Source organism: Ruditapes philippinarum, unplaced genomic scaffold (assembly GCF_026571515.1).
Source record: "Ruditapes philippinarum isolate M1 unplaced genomic scaffold, ASM2657151v2 ctg1462_1_1_1_1, whole genome shotgun sequence".
NCBI lineage: Eukaryota > Metazoa > Mollusca > Bivalvia > Venerida > Veneridae > Ruditapes > Ruditapes philippinarum.
The window spans coordinates 124,144-139,748 of record NW_026865249.1 but is presented as its reverse complement, the minus strand read 5'-3'; the positions used below and the strand labels follow the sequence as shown (position 1 = coordinate 139,748).

At 33.2% G+C, this 15,605-nt stretch overlaps 4 non-coding genes across 4 annotated transcripts; 1 reads left to right on the top strand and 3 right to left on the bottom strand.

The window, feature by feature from the left end:
* The first annotated feature begins 1,047 nt into the window (after positions 1-1,047).
* Positions 1,048-1,135, top strand: Trnai-uau (transfer RNA isoleucine (anticodon UAU)). The gene is given in 2 exon segments: positions 1,048-1,085; positions 1,100-1,135. It is a non-coding gene; the product is annotated as a tRNA-Ile (tRNA).
* Positions 1,136-4,556: 3,421 nt separating this feature from the next.
* Positions 4,557-4,644, bottom strand: Trnai-uau (transfer RNA isoleucine (anticodon UAU)). The gene is given in 2 exon segments: positions 4,557-4,592; positions 4,607-4,644. It is a non-coding gene; the product is annotated as a tRNA-Ile (tRNA).
* Positions 4,645-9,400: 4,756 nt separating this feature from the next.
* Positions 9,401-9,488, bottom strand: Trnai-uau (transfer RNA isoleucine (anticodon UAU)). Its single transcript is given in 2 exon segments — positions 9,401-9,436; positions 9,451-9,488. It is a non-coding gene; the product is annotated as a tRNA-Ile (tRNA).
* Positions 9,489-13,540: 4,052 nt separating this feature from the next.
* On the bottom strand, positions 13,541-13,628 carry Trnai-uau (transfer RNA isoleucine (anticodon UAU)). Its single transcript is given in 2 exon segments — positions 13,541-13,576; positions 13,591-13,628. It is a non-coding gene; the product is annotated as a tRNA-Ile (tRNA).
* Between the last annotated feature and the right edge of the window lie 1,977 nt (positions 13,629-15,605).

Genomic DNA, 15,605 nt, shown 5'->3' with positions numbered 1-15,605 from the left:
ACAAGTTTTGTAATTGTTTTACACCATGTAATACAAGTAGCCAGTTATAGCTTAAACCACTTTTAATGACTCAAGCACTTAACTAGAATAGACAATTGACAATTTGTATCTGGACTCTTTAAATGACCCTAAGAGATAGACCATTATACTACGAAACTGAAAATAAATCTTTAGGTTAAGAAATAAACAAGAGATTAGAACAAATTTTCAAAAAATAAACAAAAAAAACATGTAAGTGTTAGCTAATTGTTACTTGAAACAATATTCAGTATTTCTAACAATCTTACATTTTTTAGTAAATGAAAAAATGTTTAAATCATTGACATCAAATCTATAATGAAAGTTAAACTGAGAAAAAAGAAGCCAAAAATTGAATATGGCAAAATGTTGTCCTAAACCCAATTTTGATAATATTCTTTGCATAAAAAAAAAAGAAAAAGAAAACATAGATTCAATAAAAGTAATTGACTGGACTCATATTAATACATCACTGTAATCGTTATACATGTATAAGCCACAATATCACACTGAAAGCATCATGTCTCTTTGTCATTAAAGTACTGGTGGCAATGAGACCAGTACCGACCAAGGTCACTCAGTACATTCATGATGAACACCCTTTTATGCATTATTTCAGTCACAAGCGGTGACCTTTGTAGAACCACGGACGTTCCGTTAGCTACCACATTAAAGAATCCAAAGTCCCTGTCGGGATCAGAAACCACAGCGGTGAGGGGGCAAGCGGTTTGAAGTCAACGACCTTAACCACCCGGCAACGGACGCTCCTGTAACAAAATTTAAAGGGGAAAAAACACATCCCTACATTAATCACTTTTGTCATTTCATATGCCTTTTTTATCATACCAAAGAGAACATTAAGTTAAGGAACAAAGATCACTTGACCATGATTAATCTGTACTTCTGCAGCCGTCCTCCTCCTCGCTTGATCATCACAGCTTAAAGGACAGACTAAAGTATATCATATCATGAAGTGTTTATATTACAATATTTGCCAGAAACAGTAAGCTATTTCTAACACACATGTATGCCCCGGTGGCGCAATCGGTTAGCGCGCCGTACTTATAGACAGTACTATGAAATGCGGAGGCTGTGAGTTCGAGCCTCACCCGGGGCACTTCTTTTAGTTACGGTAAATCAACAAGTAAACAAGTACTTTTTCTTAACCTATTACCAATATTGAGCTTCGAATAGAAAGAAGTACAAAAGTAAAGTATGAGCTAATATGTATTGTATGCAGCAGAGTTGTATATGCTTGTGGAGTACAGGCAAGAAGTTGTGCTAAATTCATTACCATGTGTTAGGTTAACAAGTGGACAGTTTAAAATATATATCTGAATGTACGTCCAGGCTGGCCTTGTTCTTTACCACTTGCATAAGACAAAAGATCATCCAAAGTTTACAACAACTCTAAAATAATGTACAAGACTTGTTTTATTTTGGTACGCACTTTAAATGGTATTAATTTGTATATACGAGCATACAATGGAGTCGCAGATGTAATGATTCCTCTTTCCTCTGTATTCATACGCTGAGGCGACAATAATAATGCAAAAAGAAGAAAGTATATTGTTATAAATGTAGAGGGACAAATCGATGTTAATATTGATGGTAAAAACTGAAGAGCAAAATAAAAATGATAAGATGCTTAAATATATTAATCAACTTTTGCTCAACAACAATGCTCAGTGTGTATATTTTTGGCAATGCTATAATTACCATTGTACAAATCTGACAGTCCTGGTAGAGATGGCATCATCATGGCCATAAGCTCCTGGGTGCCTCTAGGTGGTGAAATCAGTACATATAGCTCATTCCATAATTGCTTAATTGGATTAAGGTGATGAAGCTGGCATATAAAGCTCTCAATACCATCCTTCTGCAAGTAGGCCTAGACAAGCCGGGCCTTTTAATGAGGTGTATTATCGTCCGCTAAAATTAATTTGATCACACACTTCCCTTGCATACATCCTAACATGTGTCCAGTATCGCATCAATGTGCCGCTGACCAGACCCAGACAATGCTCCTCTCTATTTAGCACAACAAGGTCAGTCTGTTTGTCCCAGCAGATGCCTCTGCACCCAATAACTGACCCACGAGCTATATGTTTGGCTTGAAAACGTCACTAAAGTCTTCTCCTGATTCTCACATATCTGTCAGCAAAATTTAAGGCAAAATCTAGACTCATTAATGAAGGTTGCATGTCTCCAGTTTCTTGTCCACCTAAAGTGCTCCTTTGCAAATCTCCAAACGGGTCAGGTGACGACGACTAGTCTTCTTGGTCTTCCTTGTGCAACCTGCTACACACCGTTTGCGTACAAACATTGACCCTATTGAAACATTATGTGGGATATCACGAAGATACATTGCTGTTTCAAACCGTCGTTAAAGGACTGAATGATCAAGAATCGGTCTTGAGCCTTTGTTTGCCTCCGCCGTGCCTCCTGATTGGTGTACAATCCTACTTGTACATTGCACAGACTATAGTGATAATATTGTGATGTACACCAAGCGCCACATCAACCCCCATATTCCACTATCCCAACAAATCTCTGTCTCGCTCATATGTCTCCTTACAAAATGAATAATTGAATCCTTTTGATACTTTTCATAATATGGTGTGAAACTGTTTGGTGCTAATCAAAAGTTTAGTAGTATATTTCAAAATTCAACGGTAACGCTTAGAAGTTTCAAAGCATAAAAGGTGAGATTGATCAGATTCACTAAATGACTGAAAGTCATTAAAGAAAAGAAACAAAAAGTCTCATGCTTTAAGGCTTAGCATGTTCCAATCAAGTAAATAGTGAGTAATTAAGGCCATGTTTCGATACGTCTAAAAGTAACTTACATTGTAATAAACAGACTTTTTTCAAAAGCGTGCAGTGGGTATAAACAATTCTAACCACATTGTATGAAATGACCTAATCACAGGTACCCGTCAAAACAAACATGTTTATGAGTAAATCAATACATGACAAATGCGTAGGACGGGGAAATGACAAAACAAATGAACCCAGTAGCGCACCGCCCTTTGCTATCATTTAATAGTATTACTACAATTCTTATGGCAAAGCCATTTTTGCAAAGGGTTAAAGTATCATTTATAAGTAATATAAACTAGCGTAAGGATTATTTTTCAGTACATTGTACTTCAATCAAATAATATAATTATTTTGTGTGGTTGCATTTTCCAGGAACCCAATATTTTATATTTAATGAATGGATTTGTTTTTCCTCATTGTTATTACATATCATACTATTTATTCCGTAATATATCCAATGTCAATTCTTTTGTATATCACGAAATATTATATCCCGGAAGACTGAATTAAACTCAAACTGTGAGATATTTAAGAGTATATGATTACAAGTAAAAATGTTACAATGAATTAATTCAGTCATTCATGATTGTGTATTAAAGCGGACGAACGTTCCTTCCATATGTTCTTTGCTGTTGCTTGTTTGTTCTTCCGTCATTCATTCATTCGTTCGTTCGTTCGTTCGTTCGTTCGTTATTTTTGCTCCCTACATTTATATCATATATTGGACTTTAATAAGATCCGGTCACATAGGCCCTTATTCTAGTCATTTTGTTATAACCAATATATATATAATATATGTGATATATTAATGTTATCTTTTGTTGTTGTTGTTTCTGTTTTTCCTTTCTTTCTGTTTTTAATTTCTGTTGTTTAGTGTTTGTGGGGATATGGGTATGGGTGTGTTTTGTTGTTTATTATTATTATTATTATTATTATTATTATTATTATTATTATTTCATTCTTTTATTTATTTATTCTTAAGGTAATTTTAATTGAATACATGAAATAATTAATATATAATATATCCCTTATGGTAATTCAAGCCCACATAGATGTTGGCAAAAGATGATATTAACTAATCACCCACATATGTTTATTTGATTACATTTGGTATAGATCTTCATGTGAGTATACGAAATCAATGGATATGTAACAAGTAGCACCTATATAGAATAATGCATTCTTAACGCGTCACCTGTATTTTTTCTGATTTAAATATTTGTTTCCGAAAATATTTTTAAATAATAATAACACTCTTATCTATATAGGTTGTTTATTTAAAAGAACGTGTTTATCGTGTTTAGAAAACGTTCTTTTTTAAGTTCTTCAATGTATTTATTTACTTGACAAGGGTGCTGATATATAGAAGTAAATCCCCGGCCGAATTCGCAGCGTTTCTATTGGCTAATGTAGGTAATTGATCTTATTGAATTTGACAGCATGAGTTGTTTGTATGAAATGAATGTACTTCAATAAGTTATTAGAATTTGATTTATTTCTTTACAATTCAATTCAATTCAATTCAAAATGTGTGCAGGGTTATATTGCAGATCGTCTATTCAAATAACTATTTGGTAAAAAATATTAGAAAGTGACACGAGAACATCGCGTGTGGCAGTTTATCATTAACTTAATTAAATTTCTATCTATTTTTTTGCAAATTATATTGGCAAATAAACTGTTTATTGCTTGATATATTCGTTTAACAAAATGAGTGCCCCGGGTGAGGCTCGAACTCACAGCCTCCGCATATCATAGTACTGTCTATAAGTACGGCGCGCTAACCGATTGCGCCACCGGGGCTAACATTCGACAGAAAAATAGATAATAATGTGAACGGATACCTGTTAAAGTAAAAGTATTTATCTATCTATATTTACACATCATCTGTTATTGTCCAACAACATTGACCTGGCACTCTTGCATTTGACCCTGTAGTCGGTATATTTCGTAAATGGTAAAATCGATATGATTGTTAATATCCAATTGTTAAAATGGTGTAAATTAAATATCCCTCTCAGCGCAATTGGTAAAGGGGTTTCACTTGAAGAATGTAGACGTTTTTACTGGTTGGTTCGAATCCTATTTCATCGATTTTTTTATTTTAATCTTAAACAATGCCATTCTCTTAAAACTATTGCCAACCTTTTTTGTTGTGTGTACTATATGTGTAGCATTTTTAATAATATAGCGTGTATGCGCTAAAGCCTCGATGGCATAATGTCACAAAAAGAGCCGTAATATACTGTAATGAAATAAAGAAATATATAATTGTGTATAAAAATACCACTTAAAAAGGTTTTCTAATACCAGGTGTAGTAAAATGATTTCAAATTAATTTTTGCAAGTAAATTCATTAATAAAAAAAATCATAACGTGGAATTGGTAAGGAATCGAACCAGAGACCTTCATATCGGTAGTCCGACATCTATACCAATACACCACACCACAATGACGAGTGCAGTTAGCAAATATATCGGTATATTCGACAGATACTGCATGGTCAGTGTTTATTCAAATGACCTTTACGAAAGTTAATGAAGTGCCAGGTCAATATTGTTGGACAATATTTCATTTATCTATATAAGTGATGGAAAAGGTAATTTTAAAAAAGTTACGCGCTAAATATGTTATCTCACATAGCCTTAATGCAAACTCGTTTCTAAATTTAAAAAAAATGACAGTTGTGCTTTTATATATTATCCTAAGCCCCATATTAAATGTTTGATTTGATTCACGTTTCTCCTTATATATTTAAAGCAATCCAACTAATTGTTCTACGCGTTGAGATATTGTGCTAATTTGTGTATAGGTAGAAGAAGCGAGATTCTGACCCAGAACAAAAATACATAACTTTAAAATATTTTGACTATTAGGTAAAATGTACTCTAGGGTAGTTGAATTTGGGTACAGCATATTACACAAGTTGCTGTTTAGACTCTGTAGCGTTTGTTTGAACCATTGCTAATAACAACTGCATGGCAACGCTTTTCTAATGCTCCCTATAAGGTTTCAGCCAGTCCTGGTAGGGATGGCGGCCCATTCTTGAACCAACATGGCCTCAAGCTCCTGCTTGCCTCTAGGTTGCATATTATGAGCAAAAACCCGTACATGTAACTCATTCCATAATTGATTAATTGGATTAAGGTCGGTTGATGAAGCTGGCATGTAAAGCGCTCAATACCATCCTTCTGCAAGTAGGCCTAGACAAGCCGGGCCTTTTGAGGAGGTGTATTATCGTCCGCTAAAATTAATTTGATCGCCCACTTCCCTGGCATACATCCTAACATGTGTGTCCAGTATCGTATCAATGTGCCGCTGACCAGATCCAGACAATACTCCTCTCTATTTAGCACAACAAGGTCAGTCTGTTCGTCCCAGCAGATGCCTCTGCACTCAATAACTGACCCACCAGCAATATGTTTGGCATGAAAACATCACCAAAATCTTCTGATTCTCGCACGTCTGTCAGCAAAATTTAACTCAATAATGAAGATAACATGTCTCCAGTTTTGTCTGGTCCACCTAAAATGCTCCTTGGCAAATCTCCAAACGGGCCTGGCGGCGACGACCAGTCTTCTTGGTCTTCCTCGTGCAACCTGCTACGCACCGTTTGGGTACAAACATTGACCCCATTGAAACATTATGTGGGATATCAAGAAGATGTTTCAAACCGTCGTTAAATGACTAGGTGATCAAGAATCGGTCATGAGCCTTTGTTTGCCTCATCCATGCCTCCTGATTGGTGTACAATACTGCTGGTGCACTGCACAGACTCTGGTAATAATATTGTGATGTACACCAAGCGCCACATAAACCCCCATATTACATTATCCCAACAGATCTCTGTCTCGCTCAAATGTCTCCTTACAAAATTAATAATTGAATCCTTTGATACTTTTCATGATATGGTGTGAAACTGTTGGTGCTAAGCAATTAGTATATTTCAAAATTCAATGATTTTAAAGCATAAAAGGTGAGATTGATCAGATTCACCATGAAAGTCATAAAAGAATAGAAAAATAGAAAAGGCATTATGCTTTAAGGCTGGGCATGTTCCAATCAAGTAAATAGTGAGTAATTAAGGCCATGTTTCTATATGTAACACGTTCTATCTTAAAAGTAACTTACATTGTAATAAACAAAGACTTCTTTCAATAGCGTGCTGTGGGTTAAAACAATTGTATGAAATGACCTAACCACATGTACCCGTGTCATTTTGGACGTCAAATATGTTCATGAGTTTATCAATACATGCGTAAATGCGTAGGACGGGAAAATGACAAAACAAAGGAACCCAGTAGCGCACCGCCCTTTGATATCATTTACCAGTATTCCTACATTTCTTATGACAAAGCTATCTGGTAAAATACACTATTTCAAGGGTTATTTTTCAGTACATTGTACTTCAATTATTATGAATACAATCAAATAATATAATTATTTTGTGTGGTTTCATTTTCCAGGAACGCAATATTTTATAGTTAATGAATTGATTTGTTTTTCCTCAATTGTAATTACATATCATACTATTTATTCCGTAATACTATCCAATGTCAATTACTTTGTATATATCGAAATATTATATCCCGGAAGAACTGAATTAAACTCAAACTGTTAGATATTTAAGAGTATATGATTACAAGAAAAAATGTTACAATGAATCAATAAATAAATTCATTCATAACTGTGTGTTAAAGCGGACGAACGTTCCTTCCATATGTTCTTTGCTGTTGCTTGTTTGTTCTTCCGTCATTCAATCATTCATTCATTCATTCGTTCGTTCGTTCGAGTAACTTACATTGTAATAAACAGACTTTTTTCAAAAGCGTGCAGTGGGTATAAACAATTCTAACCACATTGTATGAAATGACCTAATCACAGGTACCCGTCAAAACAAACATGTTTATGAGTAAATCAATACATGACAAATGCGTAGGACGGGGAAATGACAAAACAAATGAACCCAGTAGCGCACCGCCCTTTGCTATCATTTAATAGTATTACTACAATTCTTATGACAAAGCCATTTTTGCAAAGGGTTAAAGTATCATTTATAAGTAATATAAACTAGCGTAAGGATTATTTTTCAGTACATTGTACTTCAATCAAATAATATAATTATTTTGTGTGGTTGCATTTTCCAGGAACCCAATATTTTATATTTAATGAATGGATTTGTTTTTCCTCATTGTTAGTACATATCATACTATTTATTCCGTACTATATCCAATGTCAATTCTTTTGTATATCACGAAATATTATATCCCGGAAGAACTGAATTAAACTCAAACTGTTAGATATTTAAGAGTATATGATTACAAGAAAAAATGTTACAATGAATTAATAAATTCATTCGTAACTGTGTATTAAAGCGGACAAACGTTCCTTCCATATGTTCTTTGCTGTTGCTTGTTTGTTCTTCCGTCATTCATTCATTCGTTCGTTCGTTCGTTCGTTCGTTCATTCTTTTTGCTCTCTACAATCATATCATATATTGGACTTTAATAAGAGCCGGTCACATAGACCCTTATTCTAGTCATTTTGTTATAACCAATATATATATAATATATGTGAATATATTAATGTTATCTTTTGTTGTTGTTGTTTCTGTTTTTCCTTTCTTTCTGTTTTTAATTTCAGTTGTTTAGTGTTTGTGGGGATGTGGGTATGGGTGTGTTTTGTTGTTTTTTATTATTATTATTATTATTATTATTATTATTATTATTATTATTATTATTATTATTGTTATAATTATTATTATTATCATTATTATTATTATTATTATTATTATTATTATTTTATTTATTTATTCTTAAGGTAATTTTAATTGAATACATGAAATAATTAATATATAATATATACCTTGCGGTATTCAAGCCCACATAGATGTTGGCAAAAGATGATATTAACCAATCACCCACATAGGTTTACTTGGTTACATTCGGTAAAGATCTTCATGTGAGTATACGAAATCAATGGATATGTAACAAGTAGCACCTATATAGAATAATGCATTCTTAACGCGTCACCTGTATTTTTTCTGATTTAAATATTTGTTTCCGAAAATATTTTTAAATAATAATAACACTCTTATCTATATAGGTTGTTAATTTAAAAGAACGTGTTTATCGTGTTTAGAAAACGTTCTTTTTTAAGTTCTTCAATGTATTTATTTACTTAGCAAGGGTGCTGATATATAGAAGTAAATCCCCGGCCGAATTCGCAGCGTTTCTATTGGCTAATGTAGGTAATTGATCTTATTGAATTTGACAGCATGAGTTGTTTGTATGCAATGAATGTACTTCAATAAGTTATTAGAATTTGATTTATTTCTTTACAATTCAATTCAATTCAATTCAAAATATGTGCAATGTGACAGGGTTATATTGTAGATCGTCTATTCAAATAACTATTTGGTAAAAAATATGAGAAAGTGACAGAAGAACATCGCGTGTGGCAGTTTATCATTAACTTAATTAAATTTCTATCTATTTTTTGCAAATTATATTGGCAAATAAACTGTTTATTGCTTGATATATTCGTTTAACAAAATGAGTGCCCCGGGTGAGGCTCGAACTCACAGCCTCCGCATATCATAGTACTGTCTATAAGTACGGCGCGCTAACCGATTGCGCCACCGGGGCTAACATTCGACAGAAACATAGATAATAACGTGAACGGATACCTGTTAAAGTAAAAGTATTTATCTATCTATATTTACACATTATCTGTTATTGTCCAACAACATTGACCTGGCACTCTTGCATTTGACCCTGTAGTCGGTATATTTCGTAAATGGTAAAATCGATATGATTGTTAATATCAAATTGTTAAAATGGTGTAAATTAAATATCCCTCGCAGCGCAATTGGTAAAGGGATTTCACTTGAAGAATGTAGACGTTTTTACTGGTTAGTTCGAATCTTATTTCATCGATTTTTTTATTTTAATCTTAAACAATGCCATTCTCTTAAAACCTTTTTTTGTTGTGTGTACTATCTGTGTAGCATTTTTAATAATATAGCGTGTATGCGCTAAAGCCTCGATGGCATAATGTCACAAAAAGAGCCGTAATATACTGTAATGAAATAAAAAATATATAATTGTGTATAAAAATACCACTTAAAAAGGTTTTCTAATACCAGGTGTAGTAAAATGATTTCAAATTAATTTTTGCAAGTAAATTCATTAATAAAAAAAATCATAACGTGGAATTGGTAAGGAATCGAACCAGAGACCTTCATATCGGTAGTCCGACATCTATACCAATACACCACACCACAATGACGAGTGCAGTTAGCAAATATATCGGTATATTCGACAGATACTGCATGGTCAGTGTTTATTCAAATGACCTTTACGAAAGTTAATGAAGTGCCAGGTCAATATTGTTGGACAATATTTCATTTATCTATATAGGTGATGGAAAAGGTAATTTTAAATAAGTTACGCGCTAAATATGTTATCTCACATAGCCTTAATGCAAACTCGTTTCTAAATTTAAAAAAATGGCAGTTGTGCTTTTATATATAATCCTAAGCCCCATATTAAATGTTTGATTTGATTCACGTTTCTCCTTATATATTTAAAGCAATCCAACTAATTGTTCTACGCGTTGAGATATTGTGCTAATTTGTGTATAGGTAGAAGAAGCGAGATTCTGACCCAGAACAAAAATACATAACTTTAAAATATTTTGACTATTAGGTAAAATGTACTCTAGGGTAGTTGAATTTGGGGTACAGCATATTACACAAGTTGCTGTTATATAATTTTTTAAAACTTTATTTCTGTTTACTAGTTTAGACTCTGTAGCGTTTGTTTGAACCATTGCTAATAACAACTGCATGGCAACGCTTTTCTAATGCTCCCTATAAGGTTTCCGCCAGTCCTGGTAGGGATGGCGGCCCATTCTTGAACCAACATGGCCTCAAGCTCCTGCTTGCCTCTAGGTTGCATATTATGAGCAAAAACCCGTACAAGTAACTCATTCCATCATTGCTTAATTAGATTAAGGTCGGTTGATGAAGCTGGCATGTAAAGCGCTCAATACCATCCTTCTGCAAGTAGGCCTAGACAATCCGGGCCTTTTGAGGAGGTGTATTATCGTCCGCTAAAATTAATTTGATCGCCCACTTCCCTGGCATACATCCTAACATGTGTGTCCAGTATCGTATCAATGTGCCGCTGACCAGATCCAGACAATACTCCTCTCTATTTAGCACAACAAGGTCAGTCTGTTCGTCCCAGCAGATGCCTCTGCACTCAATAACTGACCCACCAGCAATATGTTTGGCATGAAAACATCACCAAAATCTTCTGATTCTCGCACGTCTGTCAGCAAAATTTAACTCAATAATGAAGATAACATGTCTCCAGTTTTGTCTGGTCCACCTAAAATGCTCCTTGGCAAATCTCCAAACGGGCCTGGCGGGCGACGACCAGTCTTCTTGGTCTTCCTCGTGCAACCTGCTACGCACCGTTTGGGTACAAACATTGACCCCATTGAAACATTATGTGGGATATCAAGAAGATGTTTCAAACCGTCGTTAAATGACTAGGTGATCAAGAATCGGTCATGAGCCTTTGTTTGCCTCATCCCGTGCCTCCTGATTGGTGTACAATACTGCTGGTGCACTGCACAGACTCTGGTAATAATATTGTGATGTACACCAAGCGCCACATAAACCCCCATATTACATTATCCCAACAGATCTCTGTCTCGCTCAAATGTCTCCTTACAAAATTAATAATTGAATCCTTTGATACTTTTCATGATATGGTGTGAAACTGTTGGTGCTAAGCAATTAGTATATTTCAAAATTCAATGATTTCAAAGCATAAAAGGTGAGATTGATCAGATTCACCATGAAGTCATAAAAGAAAAGAAACAAAAGGCATTATGCTTTAAGGCTGGGCATGTTCCAATCAAGTAAATAGTGAGTAATTAAGGCCATGTTCTATATATAACACGTTCTATCTTAAAAGTAACTTACATTGTAATAAACAAAGACTTCTTTCAATAGCGTGCTGTGGGTTAAAACAATTGTATGAAATGACCTAACCACATGTACCCGTGTCATTTTGGACGTCAAATATGTTGATGAGTTTATCAATACATGCGTAAATGCGTAGGACGGGAAAATGACAAAACAAAGGAACCCAGTAGCGCACCGCCCTTTGATATCATTTACCAGTATTCCTACATTTCTTATGACAAAGCTATCTGGTAAAATACACTATTTCAAGGGTATTTTTCAGTACATTGTACTTCAATTATTATTGAATACAATCAAATAATATAATTATTTTGTGTGGTTTCATTTTCCAGGAACGCAATATTTTATAGTTAATGAATTGATTTGTTTTTCCTCAATTGTAATTACATATCATACTATTTATTCCGTAATACTATCCAATGTCAATTACTTTGTATATATCGAAATATTATATCCCGGAAGAACTGAATTAAACTCAAACTGTTAGATATTTAAGAGTATATGATTACAAGAAAAAATGTTACAATGAATAAATAAATAAATTCATTCATAACTGTGTGTTAAAGCGGACGAACGTTCCTTCCATATGTTCTTTGCTGTTGCTTGTTTGTTCTTCCGTCATTCAATCATTCATTCATTCATTCGTTCGTTCGTTCGTTCGTTCGTTCGTTCATTCTTTTTGCTCTCTACAGTCATATCATATATTGGACTTTAATAAGATCCGGTCACATAGGCCCTTATTCTAGTCATTTTGTTATAACAAATAGATATAATATATGTGAATATATTAATGTTATCTTTTGTTGTTGTTGTTGTTGTTGTTTACTTTTTTCCTTTCTTTCTGTTTTTAATTTCTGTTGTTTAGTGTTTGTGGGGATGTGGGTATGGGTGTGTTTTGTTTTTTATTATTATTATTATTATTATTATTATTATTATTATTATTATTTCATTTTTTTTAATTATTTATTCTTTAAGTAATTGAAATTGAATACATGAAATATTTAATATATAATATATCCCTTGCGGTATTCAAGCCCACATAGATGTTGGCAAAAGATGATATTAACCAATCACCCACATAGGTTTATTTGATTACATTCAGTTAAGATCTTCATGTGAGTATACGAAATCAATGGATATGTAACAAGTAGCACATATATAGAATAATGCATTCTTAACGCGTCACCTGTGTTTTTTTTTTTCGGATTTAAATATTTGTTTCCGAAATTTGTTTTAACAATAATAACACTCTTATCTTTATATGTTGTTAATTTAAAAGAATGTGCTTATCGTGTTTAGAAAACGTTCTTTTTTAAGTTCTTCAATGTATTTACAAACTTGGCAAGGGTGCTGATATATAGAAGTAAATCCCCGTCCGAATTCGCAGCGTTTCTATTGGCTAATGTAGGTAATTGATCTTATTGAATTTGTTTGTATGAAATGAATATACTTCAATAAGTTATTAGAATTTGATTTGTTTCTTTAAAAAACGTGCGCAATGGGTTATATTTTAGATCGTCTATTCAAATATTTTTGGTAAAAATATTAGAAAGTGAGTTGCTGATTTATACAAGAACATCGCGTGTGGCAGTTTATCATTAAATAAGTTAAATTTCTATCTATTTTAGGCAAATTCTATTGGCAAATTCTATTGGCAAATTAACTCGTTATTTTGTCATTTTCGTTTAACAAAATTAGTGCCCCGGGTGAGGCTCGAACTCACAGCCTCCGCATATCATAGTACTGTCTATAAGTTCGGCGCGCTAACCGATTGCGCCACCGGGGCTTACATTCGATAGAATAATAGATTATAATTTGAACGGATAGCTGTTAAAATATATACACATATATCTATATTTACACATTATCTGTTATTTCATTTATCTATATTAGTAATGGAAAAGGTAATTTTAAATACGTTACGCGCTTAATATGTTATCTCTCATATGTCGCGTACATAGCCTTAAAGCAAACTCGTTTCTAAATTTAAAAAAAAATGACAGTTGTGATTTTATATAATTATAATCCTAAACCCCATGTTGAATCACGCTTCTCCTTATATATTCAAAGCAAAGATAAAATGTATCCCAACTAATTGTATTACGCCTTGAGATATTGTGCTAATTTGTGTATGGGCAGTAGAAGCGAGACTCTGACCCAGAACAAATATATCTGAACTTCAAAATAGTTTGACTATTATATGAAATATACTCTCGGGTAATTGAGTTTGGGTACAACTTATTACACAAGTTGCTGTTATGGCAAATTCTGGGCTTATCTAACCACTTGTTGTTCAGAAGCAAATCTCGAGTTTATAGAACTACTTGTTCGGAAGCAAATTTCGAGCTTATAGAACTAGTTGTTCGGGAACAAATTTGGAACTTATAGAACTTATTCGGGAGTTAATTTCGAGCATAAAGAACTTCTTGTTGGGAGGCTAGTTTCGAGCGGATAGAACTACATTGTACTTGTTTGAGAGCAAATTCGAGCTTATAGGACTGCTTATTTGGGAGCAAATTTCGAGCTCATAATGTATGCGAACTATGTCATCCTTATTGATAAAGGAGGAGTAAACATACATGTATCAACAGCTATTGTTGCTCTATCATAAAATCATAATTTAGTTAAATTTAAGAATATCTTATTTTGTGTATTGAATTTAAAATGACACGCATGTGTTTTATATAATTCACGCATATAGAATGTATATATGTATGACGCTATAATATTGTCTACATATATTAGAAAATATATATCTTTATATATATATCATAATTGGACAAAGAGACAATAACCATCATGTCTATGTATGAAAAGTAAAGATACTTGTTACACACTGATGCAACTATTCAGCAATCGCATACATGTATGTCTTCAAACGTGATCATACACATACATTACTGATTTTTCGTCATTTTTTCTGTTTCGTAATCATATCTTACATTCCCAAGACACGTGTTTAGGAAATATTTAAGCAAGCCACCTAATATTAAAGGTTTGGCATTCGTTTGTAATGTTTCGCAATTTTATATTCGGTTTTTCAAAATATTATTTGCAGTTTCAAATGAACTTAAATATGATAATTACGAAATGAAAACGGATAATATTAATTGTTGGATTATTTACAACGAGATACAGCTATTTACACCGAGTAGCTTGCTGTGCTTTTATTGAATTATAAGCCACACCTACTGATATGTTAAGCCAGCATTTATATAACTCCTGTAACAATAGCAAAATCAAACTAAATTCACTTAGTGCATCATACATGACATATTATTAAGCATCAATCACAACAAAATTACATGAAAATTGCAGACTCGGTTCTATTGAGTCTGTACGTGGGGGATAATGAAAATGCCCATGATCCCTCAGCCACCCTAGCACCGGTTTGAGCGGTACTCAATTTTCAACACTTATAGCATCATACCAAGGCTTGTTTGCACTTGGTTTCCCTGACTTGTCAAAAGGTAAAAGTGATTTTCTTGCAGAAAATGTGTTAACAAGGCAATATACGATATTGCACGAGCTGACAGTGAATTGTATAAGTAAGCCAGCAATCGCGACACATACATAACTTAAATAAATAAATAAATAAATAAATAAATAAATGAATAAATAAATAAATAAATAAATAAATAAATAAATAAATGAATAAATAAATAAATAAATTAATTAATTAATTAATTAATTAATTAATTAAAATAAATAACCATGGTCATGAAAACCACGATGGATGGTGAAAAGTCGTAGGTATGATGGT